The 15330-nt window shown below is 39.9% G+C and overlaps 1 protein-coding gene across 1 annotated transcript in view; it reads right to left on the reverse strand.

The window, feature by feature from the left end:
* Positions 1 to 15330, reverse strand: part of SUCLA2 (succinate-CoA ligase ADP-forming subunit beta) — an 86056-nt gene that overhangs the window by 70596 nt on the left and 130 nt on the right. The window lies entirely within an intron of this gene.

A 15330-nucleotide genomic window follows, 5' to 3' on the forward strand; every position in this document is an offset into this window, starting at 1 on the left:
GGCATGAGCTAAATACCCATAGTAATGAATAAATAACTGAAACTAAAATGTATGTTTTAGGACTTCCCTGGCGGTCCAATGGTTAAGACTCCATGCTTCCAATGCAGGGGTCGCGGGTTTGATCCCTGGTCAGGGAAGTAAGATCCCACACGCTGCACCATGCGGCCAAAAAATAAAAAATAAAGAAATTTAAAATGTGTGCTTTGAAATGAGGAGCACAGTTTAATGACAGCAGTTAAAAAGGACCACAATCGGGACTTCCCTGGTGGTGCAGTGGTCAAGAAACTGCCTGCCAATGCTGGGGACACGGGTTCGAGCCCTGGTCCGGGAAGATCCCACATGCTGCGAGCAACTAAGCCCATGCACCACAACTACTGAGCCTGAGCTCTAGAGCCCGTGAGCCACAACTACTGAAGCCTGTGCGCCTGGAGTCCGTGCTTCACAACAAGAGAAGCCACCGCAATGAGAAGCCCGCACACCACAACAAAGAGTAGACCCCCCTTGCCACAACTAGAAAAAGCCCACGCACAGCAACGAAGACCCAACGCAGCCAAAACTAAATAAATTAATTAATTTTAAAAAAAAATGACCATGATCTAGACTATTTATCTCTTTTATTTTCTGTTCGTATTTGTTTGGTTTCAGATGGAATAGATCTGAGTATATTTAGATTGGATGGGAACAATTCAGGTGAGTGAAAGAGGTTAAATAATATACAGGAGAGAAAGGATTAAATAACAGAGCACGTTTCTGGAGAGGATAAGGAGGATCTTACACCCCTCGTGGAGGGACTGGCCTCTTCTGAAGCCACAAGAGGGAACATTGAGAGAGTGGATACAGAAGTAGGGGGGTGGCAGGTTTTGTACCAGAAAATTGAATGAGGTCCTGTCCAAAAGCTTGGATTTTCTCTGAGGGAGAGGAGTCAAAGTTGTCTACTGGAAATAAGGCAGAAGGGGAGAAAGTCAGAGATCTGAAAGAGTCTAGAGAGGGTTTGAAGCTTTCATCATGGACTGCAGGAAAGCAAGTCAACTGAGAAATGCAGCAGGATGGTTAGGGTGTGTTAAGAAGAACCCATCTGAGGTAGGTGATGTGACTATATACCAACAACAATCTGCCTATTGTGTAATTTTCCCCAGAAACCACAGAGAAAGCATACAGTTGGTTTCATTCAGGGTTGGGGATTTGCCAAATTGAGATGAGGAAGTGCCAGTGGGTCAGGGGAGTTTAGGATAATTGGTAAGAATGTGATGGAAATAAAGGACCATAGAATCCAAGAGGAGAAGCCTGATTAATTGGAAAAAGGGGAGGGGGTGTCAGTGGAGTGGAGTTGCCAAGGAGATGGAAGAACAACTATAGTGAGGGTGGTTGAACAGTAGGCTGGAAGGGAGGACAAGAGCATAGCTGGAAGACGGCAGGATGGGGGGGCTATCCCTGAACACATCCTCCAAACATAGAACCTCTTCAACAATATCAGATATTAAGACATGATGAAAAAATATTAGAGAAAGCAGCATGAAAGCAAGGCAGTGAGAGCCAAGACCCATCAATAAAGTGATAAAAGAGTGGTGTTTTTTCAGCATCACTTTTGCTCCACTGTCAACCATTAGCACAAGCCCCAGACCTCAGCCCACACCCTACCCACTCCCAGGTTTCGTCTCCCCAGTGTTGGAGCCTGACTGGGCTGGTGAGGAGGGAAGGACACAATTACAGGTCATTACACATTTATCAATGCTTAAATTCGTTATTCTGGACAGTTTCAAATGGTTACAAAATTCGGGGAATGGCTGTGGGAGTGGCTGGCAGAAGTGGAGAAAGGCCACTGGAAATGAGGAAGTCAGCGTCTTGGCGGGTCATCATGCAAGGTGATGATACACTTGGTAGAGAAGGCTGAGTTAAGCATAAAAGTCTTCATTGAATGATAGAGGGTAACCCCAAGGTGGGCATATGACAGGGACCTGAAGACAGATGGGACAACATATGACCCATAGGAAAGGAGATTTTTTTGCAGGAGAGTGAGGGAGTAATGGTCTGGAAGAAGCAGTGGAAAGAAGGCAGACACAAAACCTAATGCTGGTTCCTGAGGACAGTGGGTATAAGGGCATAAACAGTCAGCATTTAATCTAGTGAAAGGGACACATTAGAAGAATCATTCCCTAAGCTGTGCCCCAGCGGACTGTATCAGCCCAAAGGCATGTCTTTCAGATTTGCCAAATGCACCCTCCAGACTGGCTGTGACCTTGGCTGAGAAAGTGCTGACCTAAGGAAGAGTCAGATTTCAGTTAAGGCAAGGAGATGGAAGGGATGGCAGAGAAAGGCTGATTATGGATTAGCGAAGGGTGTAGTAGAATAAATTGTCATTCAGTCATTTAAGAGAAAACTGCTCTCTAAGGTTTCATCTCTAGATTGAAAGCTGGATGGACAAGCTGCAACTTGTTAACCATTGTCGCCCCAGGGCCCAGCACTATCTCTAGCAGAGAGCGAGTTCCTGAGATACATTAGTTAAAAGTAGGAATGAACTTCCTATTACTAGAGTTGTAGTCTGGAAGGGAAATGGGTGAGCAAAACACTGATACTTTAGACCTCCATAAGTAGAAATAAGGTGTGGATATAGAGCACAAAGGAGATTGAAAGTCCATGCCCTCAAGAGAAGCTTTGCAAAGTGCCTTTGTCCCCTGACTTCTAAAGTCATTGTTCCAGAAATGGGCTGTACCCGAGGATGCCTCCTCCCAAGATGAGTTCTCAAGTACTACGGTAGAGGCTGAGCAGTAACTAAAATGGGGGAGAGAGAGGGAGAGAGAAAAAGAGAGAGTTGTCTCTATTAGAAGAGGGTGTAACTAGTACTCATCTAAATTCAAAGATGGATATTCAAGGCCGTATTGATTTTAGCCTATGTTTTATATGAAGTTAGAAGGAGCAGTAGATACATAAGATGCTTATTAATTTTCCAGTAGTATCTTAGGAGAGGCACTGGAGAGAGACACAGCATAAATGTTAACAGTAGGTATCTCTGGCTGGTTGACTTGTTTTTCCTCTTTGTACATTTTGTCATGTCTGCATATTCTATATTATATATATCTTGACTTCGATTTTCTTAGAAAAAACTGTAGAAATATATTATGCCTCTTCTAAATTTCTCACAAGCCCAGAATATCTTTTTTTAGGGCAAAATTGGTTGCAAACTAAAGGGATTATAAGGCTTCAAAAGAAATTATTTCTAGTAATTTCAGCAGTGGTGCAGTAATTGTGAAGAATCAATACATAGTAAATTTAATAAAATGAAAGTTGTTAGGAAAGCAAACAACATGCAAAACACCAGCTGTGTGACTTAATATTGATATTGATCTACAGCATACAAGAAGGAAGATTCAAGGCTACAAGAAACCTTGCTACTTTTAATGGGAGAAAGACACACGTTTTAGGAAATCTGCATGACAAGCTACCCAAGGGAAAATAACTAAATAACTATTATTATAAATAGTCTCAGAGTGATACTAGTTTGAAACTAGATGAGAAATTTTTAAATTAAACAGAATTTTTCCTTACTTGAAGTACCTATAAGGATACATCCATTATTCCAACACAACTAAGAACTAGAAATATGTATTTGATTTAGCTAGATCATGCTGCAGTAACAAACAGCCCCCAAAATCTCAATGGCTTACAACAAGTTTATTTCTCATTCATGTTACATGCGAGGGGCTGCAGGTCAGCTGTGGCTCTGCTCCATTTTTCTTCTCATTTTAAGACTCGGGCTGAAGGAATGGTCTCTGTATGGAGCTGACATTCTCATGGCAGAGGAAAATATTGCGTGAGTTAGTGGGAAACAACAATGGCTCTTAACGTTTCTGCTAAGAACTGGCATATTTTAATCTCCCTTTTGTTTGTTTTTGGTTTTTGTGGGGTTTTGTTTTGTTGTTGTTTTTGTTGTTGTTAAAAAGACATGGCTAAGCCTAGTGATAAGGCAGGGACTTATACTCCTTCCAAGGGATGCACTACATGGCAGTAGGCAGAAGTGTACAATCATTTTACAAGGAAGGGATCAGTGGATACTTGGGAATAATAATACAATTTCTCACAAAATGTATTCACTTACTGAGCAATTACTATGATGGTGAGAACCGGAAAAATGCAGAGAAGATGAAAAACATCATTTGTATTCTTAGGAGCTCAGTGCATAGCTACATAGAGTGCCTGCTGTGTGGCATATACTACACTAGGTCCTCTACTTACTGTGTCCCATTTAAGCCTTTCAGTAACACTTTCAGGAATTATAGGTACTCATTTTTCTCATTTTATTTAAAAGAAAACTGGAGTTGGCTAACTCTTCCAAGGTCTCTCTGGTAGATTGTAAAAATGGCCACAATCTTCTCCCTGCATCAACACCTTGCAATGTCACTTGGCAGATCTTCCCATTAAGGAATGGAGACTATTTCTCCACTCTTAAATCAGATTGGCTGGCCATGTGGCTTGCTTTGGCCAATGAGACATTAATACATGTGACAAGCTTGAAAAGTGCTTGCACACAGGGGCTTGTCCTTTTGCTGCTCTTGAATCATGCGCCATGAGAACAAGTCCAGGCTACCTTTCCAGATGAGCAACATGTGGTTCATTGCTCCTCTTGTCCCAACTAACAGCCTGCTAATCTAATGACCAGACAAGTGAGTGAGGCCATCCTAAATCATCTAGCCACTAGACAAACCACCACCTGACAACAGATGCATGAGACAGCCCAGTAGAGACCAGCTGAGATGGCCATCCAGCGAGCCTAAGAATCATTAGCTAAATAAATAGTTGTTTCAAGTCACCAAGTTTTGGGGTGGTTTGTTATGAAGCAAAAGCTAACTAAAACGCAGGAAGAAAGGACAGGAAAGGAGTTTGGGTACAAGTCTGTCTGTCTCCAAAGCCCCTGTTCTTTCTACTAAGCTATACTTCTTCTCTAGGGTGGAAGAGGGACCTTGAAAAGTCATGCATGCCACTCATTCATGCAACATGCTTGTAACAAATATTGCTGAGTGACCAGCCTAGCTTATGTCAGGCACTTGACTATGTTTACCTTCACTGTATTGAACAAGAAGTAAATAGCCTCTGTCATTAAGAGCTTACAGTATCACGGCTAGAGGGAAAGCAACAACAAATAATACACAAAGAATTTATTATTTTTAATTGTGATAAGAGATATAAAGAACACCAACATAATTAGGTATCAACAGTAGAAATCTGTAGGATGGGAGAAAAAGACGGGGTTAGGGCAAGGGCTGTAGTTTATGTAGAGCTGCCAGCGAGCAGGGAAGGCCCCTCTAAGGAGGTTGTGCTGGTTAGGTTCCCCTGGAAGCAAATATAGAGATTGAGATAGGAGTGCAAAAGCTTTATTGGAGAGTGATGTTTCTTAAGAAAAAGTGAGGGAGAAATATTGGGCAGGAGAGCCATCAAGCAATAACCTGACCACAAGACTGCTAACCCAATAGGGAACTCTGGAGCAAAAATGGCCTGTTAGATAAATTCTACATGAGGTAAAAATGCCTTGTACCTCTGACTCTAACTGTGACCTCAGTCACTGGCTGAGGAACACCATGAGAAGAATGTGACCTCAGCCAAACACTGAAGGGGGGAGACCCTGAAGAAGCTAACGGCTGGACAATGCTGGCTAACCACACAAGGGTTTATTTCTTGGTTCTCTATTCTATTCCATTGGTCTATATGTCTGTCTTTATGCCAGTACAATACTGTTTTGATAACTATAGTTTTATAGTAAGTTTTGCAATCAGGAAATGTAAGATCTCCAACTTTTGTTCTTCTTTTTCAAGTTGTTTTGGCTATTTGTGATACTTTAAGATTCCTTACGAATTTTAGGATAGATTTTGCTATTTCTGCAAAAAAAAAAACATTGGCATTTTGATAAGGATTGTGTTGGATCTATAGATTGCTTTGGATAATATTGACATTTTAACCACATTAAGTCTTCCAACCTATGAACATGGGATTTCTTTCCATTTATTTGTGTCTTCTTTAATTTCCTTCAGCAACATTTTCTAAGTTTTATTGCTAAGTATTTTTGATGCTATTGTAAATGTAATTTTCTTAATTTCCTTTTCAAATTGTTCATTTTTAATGTATTCATATACAAGTGATTTTTGCATGTTAATTTTGTATCCACAACTTTTCTGAACTCATTTATTGGTTCTAATCATTTTTTTATAGAATATTTAGGCTTTTCTACATATAAGATCCTGTCATCTGTGAACAGAGATAATTTTAGTTCTTCCTTCTAATTGGAATGCCATGTTTCTTCTTTCTTGCCTAAATGCTCTGGCTAGGTCTTCTAGTACTATGTTGAGTAGAAGTGGCAGAAGCAGTGTATATGCATCAGAGCTGATTACTGAGTGACACTCAAAGAAGCTGGAAGAGCATGTGGTCTGAATACAAAGTAGTAGAGGTCTTGGGCAAACATATTAATGTTCATTTCTCATCTATTATCCCAGGCTTCACACATCTCAGCCAAACATTTTTTTTCTTTTTCTTTTCTTTTTTTTTTTGGCCATGCCGTGTGGCTTGTGGGATCTTAGTTCCCCAACCAGGGACTGAACCCGGGCCCTCGGCAGTGAAAGTGCAGAGTCCTAACCACTGGACCACCAGGGAATTCCCATCAGCCAAACATTTTTATAACAGTTTTATTGATATATAATTCACATATTATACATTTTATCCATTTAAACGGTACAATTCAATAGTTTTTAGTATATTCACAGAGTTGTGCTGTGCAACAATCAATTTCAGAACACTTTCATGGCTGACAAAAGCAGTCACTACCCATTAGCAATCACTACCCATTTCCCTTCAACCTTCCCCAACCCTAGGTAACCAGTAGCCTATCTTCTGTCTCTATGAATCTCTCTTTTATGGATATTCCATATAAATGGGGTCATACAACAAGTGGCTTTTTGTGTCTAGCTTCTTGCACTTAGCATAACGTTTTCAAGGGTCATCCAGTGTTGTAACACAGCCTAACATTTTAATGATTGCTACAAACTGGTTTCATAATATTTTGTATTTTGTTAGTTAAATACACATAAAGGTTAATATTGGGGACAGACAGATATCATTCTGTAATGGAACTGTATCTAATGTAATGCTATGTAAAAAACCACCTTAAATCTTAGTGGCATAAAACCACAGCCATTTTACTATGTACATGGTTTTGTGGGTAAGGAATTTGCACAGGGCACAGCAGGGAATTTTTCTTGATTTATAATGACTAGGATGGCTCAAAAGGTTAGAGATTTGCTAGAATGGCTTCAAACAGAAGAAGCCATTATGTGGCTTACATATGTGGAGAAGGTCTGGCTTCACAGGTGTGTGACCTATGCTGACTCAAAAATAAAAGGGTCCCATACTCATTAAATCATGCCTGATTTAATTCTTGGGTTGTCACCATCTTGAACTTCTGAACAATTTTTGAAAAAGGACTCCACATTTTCATTTAGCACTGGGTCCCTCAAAATATGTAGTCAGTCCCACAGTTCTGGTTGTCAGCTGGGTTCTTCAGTTCTCTACGTCATGTCTGCTTGGGCTAAAATGTCAGAGATGGCTTCTTCACTCACATATTTGGTTGCCAGTGTTGGGATGACTGGGAAAGCTAGGGATGGCCAAGCATCTCTCTCCCTCTCTCTAAGTGGCCTCTTTTCGTTGCAGGGTAATCAGACTTTTCACGTGGTGCCCAGCATTCTCTACAGTGAGCAGTCTAAGAGCTTGGGGAAAAAAAATTCAAGGATCCTTACGACCTCACATGGGAAATCACAGAACATCATTTCTATTACATTCTATTGGTCAAGAAAGTCGCTAAGGCTAGCCCAGCTAAAAAGGAAGGGAAATTAAACTCCACATCCCAATGGAAGGAAGAGCAAAGAATTTAGCTAATACTATCTTTAATCTATCACTGGCTAATATCCACCTGATACATTCATTTTGTGGGGACAAAATTAGTGTGTGTTATAGAAGGAATGCAAAGAGATAGACCAATGGAATATTCAGTTTCTAACATTCAAAATAGAATCATGAAGTATGTCACTATGCTTTACATCATATTGTAAATCAGACCTTTACCTCTTCCTTAAGAATCTGAAAGACTAGGGCTAGTCAATAAATTGTAGAGAATGGAAGGTAGCAACCTTCTCTTTCTGTCCCTTGAGGATAGTTGTAAATAGAGAGGAAAGAAGTGAGTGAAGCTGGAGGAGGATTCTTTTGTCCTGCCTCAGTCTTGTCACACTTCCCCTTTAAGGCTTTGAGAGAAGATTGCCTTGAAGAGTCCCCTGAACCAAAGCATACTTGGTAATTGTATGGTAGGGAGAAGGGGGCTTAGTCACCCTTGGTTCCTCTGTGTGGACACTTGAGATTTCTTGCCTGCCTGATCCCTGGGCACCACATTGAGTCCACATGGATTCAAGAAAACTGTCTTCCAAAAATGTTACAATATGGCATAAACCACATACATCAACCTCATACATCTGGACATCTTCCATGGAAATAAAGAAGAGAAAGCTGACTGAGAGGTCAGTTGTTTAAGCTAAGACAGCCTGGGGCCTTCCCTGGCAGTCCAGTGGTTAGGGCTCTGTGTTTCCACTTCAGGGGGCCCAAGTTCGAGCCCTGGTCAGGGAACTAAGATCTCACACATGCTGTGGGGCACAGCCAAAAAAAAAAAAAAAAAAAAACTAAGACAGCCTGAACGTGATTTAAAGAGACTGATTAAATTTATTAGACTGAACTGTTTTGAATTAAATTGAACATTTAATGAACTCTGCACAGACTCATACCCTAACTAGTAGCAAGGTTTGGGGAGAAAAATGGAAGAGAGAGAGAGGGAAAGGGAGGGAGGGAAGAAGGAAGAAAGAAAGAGGGAGGGAGGGAGGGAGGGAGGGAAAGAAAGTCATTATTTTTGCACGTCTGAGTTGCAGTGTGTTATATTTGTGATTCTTCTGCAATACATACCATACCATACTACATAAGGGTGTGGGATAAGGACTAAGGACATCCAATCAGCACAGGGCTGTCCAGGGCAGGGTGGGGTGAAGGAATTGATCCAGCTACAGTGGGCTCGCTCTTCCAAATCAAGCTCCTGAGTAGGAGTTACGGGTGAAGGAGAGAGGAAAAAGCATTACTTTAACTGTATCGTTCCATCTTATGCGCTAACTGTATTAGTTAGATTTTTTTTTTCAGAAAACAAAGGAGGGCCTACTTCATAATTCATTGCTAGGAATATTCTCAGCCTAAGTATAAATTGCGAAGTAAGGTCAGATAACCTTCTGGTAAAAAGCTGATTCAATTATAATAAATAAATAGAAGAGGTATGGAAAATAAATTAAACAGGCTTTCATTAAAATAAGGAAGTACTGGGACTTCCCTGGTGGTCCAGTGGTTAAGACTCTGTGCTTCCAATGCAGGGGGCGTGGGTTTGATCCCTCATCAGGGAATTAAGATCCCACAAGCCGCTCAGTGTGGGCCAAAAAAAAAAAAGATGTACTGAAGCTGGACAAAATAGTCAGTTTGGGAACCCTCCAGGCTGAGTGTGCAATATTTCCACGTGGATGGGCAGGAGGAGAAGCGCGCTCTCCCGGTAAAGTCCTGGAATTGGGCAGGGGAGGGGCCCCTGGGCCTGAGTACTCTACCCTTCAGCTGGCAATCTGGATAAACTAGGAGGAGATGTGGTGATAAAAAGCTCTGTCAGATTCTCATGTTGCAATAACTACTGGTATACCCTGTTCAACTGGTTGGGGGTCCTGCAGAAAGGAATTCTGGTATGTGGATTCTCTAATTAGAATAAGTAGCATCTATGTGGGTTGATGTACGTTTCTCTTGTAGGAGTCCTAAACATCATCAGCTAGGTGCCTTTTTCCTTTCATAACCATTTGTATTTCACATAAGTCAGCATAAAGATTTTGAGAGAAGTTGTTTTCTAGTTTGCTTAAATGATAATGAGGAGAGAGGCTTTCGTTCAAGAATTCATTTATAGGGCACTCATGTGTTAATCACTGTTCTGAGTACATGGGGCAGTGAGATCAAAGATATTCTCCTTGACCTCAAAGCTCTCTGGCCCTATGCCTTTCTTTTTTGAAGGTAAACCCTGGCCCATCCCAACCCTGCAAAGCAAGTTAAGACCAGGCTGTAACATATAACTAGACTTTATTGAAGGTTTCAGGATAGCAAAATGGAATTACAATGTAGTAAAGGAAAACTTTAAACTGTCTACTAAATGTGACTTCTGAATCTCAATGTCCTTACCTACCCACTCCTTTTAGCCCCGGACTTCCTACTATGTTTTAGGAGTACCCTACTCTCCTTAACACAGGAGATGCCTGTGACCATGAACATCACGCCCCATCCCCCCAGAGCTCAGGCCCCTTGAATCCTCTAAGGCCCAGTGAGAGGAGGAACCTGTCTCCCCTCAGCTCCAGCCTAAGGCTAGCCTTCTGGGAGACATCATCATCTACACAACTCCACCCACAAGGATGACAACTTCTGATACTGTTAAAAGAGCAGTTTAGCTCTGCGATGTCTTGAATCTCACCACTGCTGAATGGCATCTTGACTTTTCCTTTCTCAAGTCCACAGTGCATTTTTCTTTTAACTCAGATTTGTTGAGATTTAATTACATATAATAAAATTCACCCATTTAAAGTACAGTTCTGAGTTTTGACAAACACATAGCCATGTTCTCACCACCACAATCGGGACATAGAACAGTTGCTTCACCCAAAAGAATCCCTCGTGTCCTTTTGTGGTCAACCTCCTTATACCCTCAGCTCCAGGCAGATAGTAACCTGTTTTCTGTGTCCATAGTTTTACCTCTTTCAGAATGTCATACAAATGGATCCAAACAGCTGGTAGCTTTTTATATCTGATTTCTTTCACTTAGCATAATGCAATTGAGATTCATCCATGTTGTTAAGTGTATCAGAAGTTCACTCCTTGCATTGCTGAGTCCTTTTCCATTGTATGAACGTACTATAGTAGATTTATCCATTCACCAGTTGAAGAACATTTGAGTTATTTCCAGTTTTTGATGATTATAAATAAAGCCTCTGTAACATTTGCATACAGGTGTTTGAATGAAGATAAGTTTTCATTTCTCTTGGGTAAATATCTAAGAATGGAACCGCTGAGTTGTGTGATAAGCATATGCTTAACATTATATGAAATAGTAAATTGTTTGCCAAAGTGTTTGTACCATTTTGCATTCTTACCAACGATGTATGAGAGTTCTAACTAGTCCGTATCCACAGCAGTACTTAGTAATACCAGTTTTTCTGTTTTTTTTTTTTTTTAATCTTATTCATTGTAATAGATGTGTACCGGTACCTCAGTGTAGTTTAAGTTTTTAATGACTCGAGTATCTTTTCACGTGCTTATTTGCCACCCATATTTCTTTTTGGTGAAATATATTTTCAATTCTTTTCCCTATTTACTATTAACTTGTTTGCTTTATCGTTGGGTTTTGAGGATTCCTTACATATTCTAGATCCAAGTCTTTTAGCAGAAATATGCTTTGCAAATATTTTCTCCCATGCCTGTGGTTTGTCTTTTCATTTTCTTAAATATTTTGTCTTAGCAGCTCAGCAGCTATAATAAAATGTTGTAGACTGGGTGGTTTAAACAACAGTTATTTCTCACAGCTCTGGAGGCTGAGATGTCCAAGATCAAGATGCCAGCAGATTCAGTACCTGGTGAGAGCTCTCTTTCTGGCTTGCAGACTGCCACCTTCTGGCTGTTTCTGCACATGGTTGGGAGAGAGAGACCAAGCTCTCTGGTCTCTTCTTATAAAGTCATTAATCCCATCATGAGGATCCCACCTTCATGATCTCATTTAAGTCTAATTACCTCCTAAAGACTCCATAATCAGATATATTGGGGGGTAGGTCTTCAACGTATAAGTCTGTGGGGAGATACAATTCAGTCCATAGCAGTGTCTCTCAGAGAGAGTAAATTTTAAATTTTGAGGAAGTCCAACTTAACAATTTTTCTTTTATGGATCATGCCTTTGGTGTCATATCTAAGAAGTTTATGCCTAACCCAAAATCACAACGCTTTTCTATTTTCTTCTAGAAAATTTATACTTTCAGCTGTTTCTATGTAGGTCTACAATCCATTTTAATGTTATACATGGTGCCAGGTATAGATCAAGGCTCTTTTTTTTTTTTTTTTTTAACATTCATATGTCACATTGTTCTAGCGCCATTTGTTAAAAAAAAGACTATCTTTTCTCTTGAATTTCCTTTGAAAATTTTTCAAAAATCAATTAACCAAAAATCCATACGTCTACTTCTGGTTTCTCTCTTCTTTTCCATTGATTTATGTGTCTATGCTTTTACCCGTACTATGCTCTCCTGATTAGTGTGGCTTTATCCTAAGTCTGAAATCAGGTGGTATGAATCCTCCAAAAATTTTTAATTGTTTTGATTTTTCTAGCCCTTTGTATTTCCATACAAATTTTAGAATCAGCCTGTCAGTTTCTACTGGGAAAAAAAAGCCTTCTGGCATTTTGGTTAGGATTTCATTGAGTTTATGCAAATCAATTTGAAGAAAATTGATAGCTTAACAATATGGAGTCTTCTGATTCATGATCACAGTATTTCTCCCCATTTCTTTAAATCTTCTTTAATTTCCCTCAGTAAGGTTTAATAGTTTTCAGTGTACAGGTCTTGAACCTCTTTTGCTAAATTTACCTTGTAGTATTTTATTTAAAAAAAATTTTTAAACATTTATTTTTCGTCGTGGTCCGAGCACAGGTTGGAAAAGAATTTCCAGACACAAGGCAGAATGTAAGGAAGATATAGTTTATTCAAGAGAAGAGTTGCTGCAAGAACAGCGGGCCAACCTCCGGGTAGCCAGGAAAAGTCGACCATGAGCATGGGTTTCCGGTCTGTTTTCATAGCCAGGGAACCTGTAAGTCATCTGCTGACTGTGCAGAGTATGTATACTTTCAGTGTGGGGAGCGGGAGAAGAACAGGGCAAATATCTTTCCTTATATGGGATGGGAAAGGGACAGGGCATGCTGCCTGGGAGGGCTCTGGAACATTGCAATGGTCACATTCTGACAGTGATAGGAGTCCTGTAACTCTTTGTTCTGGCAATATTGGCCCTTTGAGTTTATCTTGTTCTTTGTCCTTGGAGCACACCACATTGTTGTCTAGTACATGCTGTTTAGTAGAATGTCCATTTATTTTATTTACTTCTTGGCCACACCATACAGCATGTGGGATTTAGTTCCCGACCAGGGATCGAACCCGCACCCCTGCATTGGAAGCGCAGAGTCTTAACCACTGGGCCACCATGAAGCCCCTAGTATTTTATATTTTCCATTTTTCATGGTAATTTTAGAATTTTCTGATTATTCATTGCTAGTGTATAGAAATATAACTGATTTTGTATATTGACCTTGAATCCTATGAACTTGCTAAACTCACTTATTCTGGTAGCTTTTTTTGTGGATTCCTTAGGATTGTCTGTGAATAAGGTCAGCTACTTCTTTTCCAGTTTAACTACCTTTTAGTGATTTTTCTTGATTTTCTAGTTTTAACTAGAACCTCCAGCAATATGATGACTAAAAGTGTTGAGAATGGCTATCCTTGCTTCTCTCAAATCTTAGTCATTCACTGTTGTATTAGTTTGCTGGGGCCGCCGTAACAGAGTACCACAGACTAGGTGGCCTAAACAACAGAAATGGATTTTCTCAAACTCTAGAGTCTAGAATTCTAAGATCAAGGTGTCAGTGGGGTTGGCTTTTTCTGAGGCCTCACTCATTGTCTTGCAGATGGCTGTCTTCTTCCTGTTTTCACATGGTCTTCTGTCTGTATCTGTGTCTGTGTCTTAATCTCCCCTTCTTTAAGGACACCAGTCATATTGGATTAGGATTAATCCTAATGACCTCATTTTAACTTAATTACCTCTTTAAGGATCCTGTCTACAGATACAGTTATATTCTGAGGTACTGAGGGTTAGGATTTCAAAATGTGAATTTTGGGGGGACATGATTCAGCCCTAACAATCATTAAATATGATGTTAGCTGTAGATCTTTGTAGATACCTCACCTAAGATTGTTAAAATTCCCTTTTATTTCTAGTTTGCTTTTTTTTTTTAATCTTGAATGAGTACTGAATTTTATCAAATTCTTTTCTGCATCTATTAAAATAATAATATGTGTTTCTTTTCTCTCTCTTTTAGTATGGTGAATTACATAGATTGAGTTTTCAAATTTCAAGCCAGACTTGTATTTCTGGGAATAACCCCATTCAGTCGTGATGTATTATCCTTTTCATATGTTGCCAATTTTTATTTGGGAAAATATCATGGAGTATTTTTGTGGTGCACACCACACTGAAGGCTGTTGAGTTTCTGGGTGGAAGGAGAAATGCTATAAAAATGTTTAATCAGTCTTCATTTACCATAACATGCAGAATAAGCATATTACTTAAAAAAATATAAGCAAATATCAGAAATAACAGTTCAAAGAGTTAAAAGTAGGGACTTCCCTGGCAGTCCAGTGGTTAAGACTCTGCACTCCCAATGCAGGGGCACAGGTTTGATCCCTGGTCCGGGAACTAAGACCGGGCATGCAGGGACCAAAAACACCCCCAAACAAAAAGTTAAAAGTGAGTGGAAGCATGACTAGAAAGTAAGGTTGTTCTTCTTACAGTTTTTGTACCATTTGACTTTTAAAAACTATGTGCACATTATTTTAGAAGTAAAACTTAATTTACATTAAGTTTTTTAAAAAGTCTCCAACCAGAAACCAGTCATTTGTTCTTAGTTTGTTTTCATTACAACTCTGATTCAGTCGGGATTTTTTTGTTGGTGCATGGCATGCAAACAACTGGAACAGCGTCTGTTTTTCCTCCTAAATAGGTAACTAATTCGTCCCAGCATAACTGATTAGTGCTTTTCTTCCCATGATTTGTTAATACTCCCATTATTCATACCAGGATGTTTCTATACTATTTGTCCTTGCTCCGGTACCACACTGATTTGAGCTATAGTGGAATGAGTTTACTACGGTGAAGCTCATTTATTAAAAAAAAAAAAAAAAAAAAAGAAGTGCAAAGACAGAGGTTTATCAAAGTAGGTGGCTGGTTAAGTGCATGGAGGAATCTGAGAGTAGAGAAATAATGAATGTTGAAAGCGCAACAGTAAACAGCATTAGTTAAAGCCAAACTCTGGCCACACAGTCTCTCGGGAGGAAACAACCTTCACAAGTTTGGACCCGTAGGTGAGGGAGAGACACCACGCACAAAGGAAAAGCGGCGGAGGCCCGGGGAATCCCACAGTGATTTGCAGTCCCTCAC

Source organism: Balaenoptera physalus (assembly GCF_965194825.1).
Source record: "Balaenoptera physalus genome assembly, chromosome: 18".
Lineage (NCBI taxonomy): Eukaryota > Metazoa > Chordata > Mammalia > Artiodactyla > Balaenopteridae > Balaenoptera > Balaenoptera physalus.